General features: G+C 36.3%; 1 protein-coding gene across 2 annotated transcripts in view; it reads right to left on the reverse strand.

Moving 5' to 3' along the window:
- Positions 1–5,183, reverse strand: part of LOC118748141 (spermine synthase) — a 34,653-nt gene that overhangs the window by 15,721 nt on the left and 13,749 nt on the right. The gene's annotated exons all lie outside the window — the stretch shown is intronic.

Below are 5,183 nucleotides of genomic sequence, written 5' to 3' on the forward strand. Positions count from 1 at the left end.
GATATAGGATGTTAATTCAAGTAAATTTGTAGAAGTTGATTTGCCCTAAGTTGCCCTAGTTTGATAAATATTTTAGTAAGTGAACTAATGTTTGTACATAAGGGCATATGCAACAAATATGATTACATGGGAATAAAGAAGATTTAAAAATTTTCAAAAACTAACAATTAGCGACCGCTATGGTGTAGTGGTTAGCAGTTAGAGCTGCAAAACTCTTGCTTAGTTTTATTCAGTTAATTATTAGTTACAACGGTATGTGTGTCGAATTCAAGGTGCCTGAGGGGCTAATGCGGATATTCAGTCGATGTGATCTCGATGGCGGTCAGAAGCGTAATAAAAACTCAAGATTTGCGCGATCGGGCGGCCCCGTATCGTCGCGTATAAGTTACAAAAGACAAATTGAATACGATATACGAGCAAATGTATGCAGGGTTGCAAAGAAATTGATACATATTCAGAAAATTACAATTCATATGGCACATTAGCCAAGCAATTGATACATATTCAGAAAATTGCATATCATATGGAAATAGGTAAAAACGATGTTAGGGTTTACAACTAGTGGATGTCATCTTTCACAGGTTGATGAGATTCGCACTCATGTCCTCAACAGATAGTTCGGCACTGTTTATATTGAATATGGTAATATTAGTAGAAAAAACCGAAATGTTAGTTTTAATCACCATTTTAGTGTGCTTTATTAAAAATAGCAAAATTAGTTATTTTAAGCAACAAAAACAACACATTGCAAGTCCAAATTTTAAACAACTTACAAAAACGAGGAAAATTCGAGTTTTTCGAGTCATCAAAATTTCGAGTTTTTTAATTAGATTTCTTAGAAAAATTTTGAGTATCTATGCACTGTTGTAGTCCATTAAGTTTTAGTAAAAATTGCAAGTTTGAAGTAGCTAGGGCTTATCGCTGATCTTTGGCAATTTTTTGTTGTTGAAGGTTTCCGATAGTATCGCGATATGGCTTCCATTCATCGATAGTGGTATGAAATTGAAACTATCGATAAGATCGATAGAAAACCCAACTTTGGACTTCTGCTAGAGCTACTGCGTTGCGTTATAAGTCAAAACTTGTAGGTTACATTGTGGACTGGTTTATAAGGAGTATTATAACGGTGTGTATGATAACATTTAAAGAATTTTGTTTTTCTATTTTTTCCGTCGAAATTAATCACTTTGTCCTGTTCGGAGTCGGCGTAGAACTGTAGGTTCCTCCCCTTTGTGTGTAACGAAATTTTTGAACTAAGTAAACTGGAACTAAGCAACATGGAAAAAAAATAGAAAAAAGGTTTTCCTTAACAGCGGTCGTGCCTCGGCAGGCAATGGCAAACCTCCGAGTGTATTTCTGCCATGAAAAACAGCTTCTCATAAAAATACAATCGCCGTTCGGAGTAGGCGTAAAACTGTAGGTCCCTCCGCTTTGTGTGACAACATCAAGGCGTACGCCACAAGTTGGAGGAGAAGCGCGGCCAAACACTAACATATGTGTAAGCGCCAATCTATTATTATTATTATTATTATTAAACTGCGTGGACAAATGTAGAGGAGATTCCTTATTGTTGTCATATGAATTTTCTTATCCAGTTAACCATACTATATTATATTAGCTAGTCTATGCTCTGTGTGGAACTGCATTGATGTTGCAAATAATTTTATTATTGAAGTAAATGAAATGCGCAAGCACCCTGGAGAATTCTTTAGTTCCATTTTTTAACAGTGAAATCAAATATCGTAATTGACCAAAAACATATTTGACTTCATTCTCTCAACTTTACATGAGGTAGAAACATAATAAATACCATGATAAAAAAATAGGAAGGTAGAACCGCTGAGAGGAGTTTTTCGAATTCTTGACGTTTGCAAACAATTTAATTTTAAAGTTTTACAAACAAACTCACACACACATTCTCATTTTCAATCTCAAACAACAACAACTTTGAACAATTCCTTTTTGTTACTCTCAATTTTATATGATTTTAAAATGTTGGCAAACTTCAAAAAAAAAAATCGTGGCCGACGAATTGAGAGAACGGTTTACCTAACTATGTTTTTATCATGATAAATACAATAAAATAAGATCTTCGCATCAGACGCCCTATGATCTACACAAATCAGTTTGATTGGAAATTTGTTTTTTTTTTTTTGATTTTGTTTATATTTACTGACACATCCAAAAGTAAAGTACAAACAAAATCAAAAAAAAAACAATTTTCCAATCAAAATGATTGGTGTAGATCAGGGGCGTTGTCAGGGTTGTACAAGATTTTGGAGGGTGTTTTACTATATCTTATTATTGTGATTGAATACCCATTGTAACATACTATTGTGAACTAATTTTAAGAACTTGAATTATCTGAATAAAACTATCTCTCTTCCGGTGCGATTTCTTAACGACGTGACGTGTTTTCTTCCACGTGCTTATAATATCTAATATTATTACAATAGGTTATGGGCCTTTGTCGCGTAAAATAAATAAAAATTAATCTAAAGCTTTATGTATAGAACCCTATAAACAACTCATCTTGTCAATATATAAAGTGATTAATTTACAAAACGTCGATAAAATGGCAGGCAATGGTGGAGTAACGTTCCCATTCGAAAAGCTTCGTGGTCGCGAGAATTTCGACACATGGAGGAGGCATGCTAAGTCCTACCTCGTGTTGCGAAACTCCTGGAAGATAGTAGAACAGGGACTATCGGAGAAGCGTGAACAGAAAGAATTGGACTCGGATGAACGTGCGATGGCTGAAATCACCCTAATGGTGGAACCCAATAACTTTGCACACATTGCGAAAGCTGGAAGTCCGAAAGAAGCTTGGAATGCAATCGTAGCGGCATATGAAGATAATGGACTCACGCGAAAAGTCGAACTGTTCAAGCAATTAGTACAATTGAAGCTCGAGGACAGTGATAACATGCAAGACTATACAAATAATGTAGTAATGACGTCCTTAAAAGTACAAAGTGCAGGACTCGATATAGATGAACAATTAGTAGCTTCACTAATGTTGGCAGGGCTTCCTGGGGAATTCCGCTCCCTAGTTATAGCGGTTGAAAATACAAACACGAAGTTGACAGTAGACTCAGTTAAAAATTTACTACTACAAGATGCAAAATTTGATAAAAGGAGTAGTGAAAGCGCGTTTAATTGTAAAAACAACAAAAAATGCAAGTTTAAAATACAGTGCTATTCGTTCAAAGAATTCGGACACTATAGTAGAAATTGCCCAAATAGAACTAAAAAATACAACCCTTCTAAGAACAAGAGCACAAAAGCAATTCTCCTTGCTTCCTTTTTGACAAGTGGCGAAAAATCAGCTGACTGGTTCGTAGATTCAGGTGCGAGTGCGCATGTGATTAACGAGGGTGAAGTACTATTTAATAAGCGAAGTATTAAAAATAAAAGTGTGACGGTAGCGAATAACAATAAAATACCTGTTAAATGTTCAGCCGATGGAAAATTTATGTTAAGCACGGGTGTAGAAGCTACAGTGAAAGACGTAGAAGAAGTATAGACTCAACACTGATGCGTTGTTTGTGTAAAGGGCAAGCAAGCCCGTATACCATTTTCCAATATAGGTACTCGTGCACGGAACCTTCTCGATCTTATCCATGCCGATGTCATGGGGCCCATAAATGTAAAATTAATTGGTGGCGCAAAATTTTTAGTAGTGTTTATTGACGACTACTCGCGTAAAACATTTGCTGTGCCGATCAAAAAGAAATCGGAAGTTTTCCACGAGTTTGTTAAATTTAAGAATCTTGTGGAAAATCAATGCGAACGCAAGATAAAAACGTTAAGAACGGATAATGGAACGGAATTTATAAATGGTGAATTTAATAGTTTTCTATAAAAGTAGGTATACTTCATCAAAAAACTTCCCCATACACACCGCAACAAAACGGGGTTACGGAACGTATGAATCGATCTAAAATGGACAGAGTGCTGTGCTTGTTATTAGAATCTGGTTTAAAACAAAACTTTTGGGCTGAAGCAGCCGTGACTGCTGTTTATTTAATGAACTTGCTGCCATGCAGGAGTAACAAAAAATGCCCAGAAGAAATATGGAACAATAAAAAAAAACCGAGTTTAAACCACATTCGTGTTTTTGGGTGTAAAGCCATGGTCCGCGTTCCTAAAGAAAAACGAGCGAAGTTAAGTGATAAATCGGTTGAATGCATTCTGTTAGGATACAGGAGTGAAAGTAAAGGTTACCGGCTATACGATTTAAAAACTAAGAAAATAATAATTAGCCGAGATACAGTGTTTTTTGAAGATTTTAATGAACCGAGACGTACCAAGAAAGATTTAAATACATTGGAATTATTCAATACCGGCATTAGTGAACTTCATGAACTAACAAATGACAATGCAATTGATAGTGATGATGAACAATATACAAAAAATAGCACTGTAGATTTTGAAAGTAAAAACATAAAGTTATCAGAATCTGTCGACTCAGGTGAAGATATGAATGTTGAATTGCCAGATGAAAGTGGTGAGGGAGAAGGGTGTTGAATTTCTAGAAGAAAGTTCTACTGATTACGAGAGTATTGATTCCCAAGATGAGCAACCAAACCAGCTAGTTCCTCGGAGGTCGAAGCGAATTGCGAGCAAGCAAGATTCAGATTACAACCTTTGTGTTAGCGAAAATTCAACAGCAACCGAACCTGGTACAGTTAAAGAGGCGTTGACTGGAGCAGTGGAAGGCAGCTATGCAAGAGGAGATCGACTCCATTATAGCAAACAATACCTGGCATCTCACCGATTTACCTAGTGGCAAGAAGGCAATCGACACGAAGTGGGCGTTCAAATTAAAAACTGACAATAATAGTAGGCCAATTCGATACAAAGCAAGACCTGCATTAACTACATTCGCATTGACTACGATGAGACATTTGCCCCTGTAGCAAGGTATACCTCCATTAGATATCTACTAGCACTGGCTGCGAAACATGATCTATTAATTCATCAGATGGATGCGGTGACTGCTTTTTTGAAAGGCAACCTTAAAGAAGAGATATACGTGACGCATCCAGAGGGTTTTAATGATAACGGCAAAATGTGCATGTTAGTAAAATCACTCTACGGACTTAAGCAGTCAAGTAAGGTATGGAACGAAAGGTTGAACGAATTACTAAAGCTCGGTCTTCAGCGAAGTAATGTGGACC

The sequence above is a fragment of the Rhagoletis pomonella genome, unplaced genomic scaffold (genome assembly GCF_013731165.1).
Source record: "Rhagoletis pomonella isolate Grant_MI unplaced genomic scaffold, Rhpom_1.0 Rhpom_scaffold_00012, whole genome shotgun sequence".
Taxonomy (NCBI): domain Eukaryota; kingdom Metazoa; phylum Arthropoda; class Insecta; order Diptera; family Tephritidae; genus Rhagoletis; species Rhagoletis pomonella.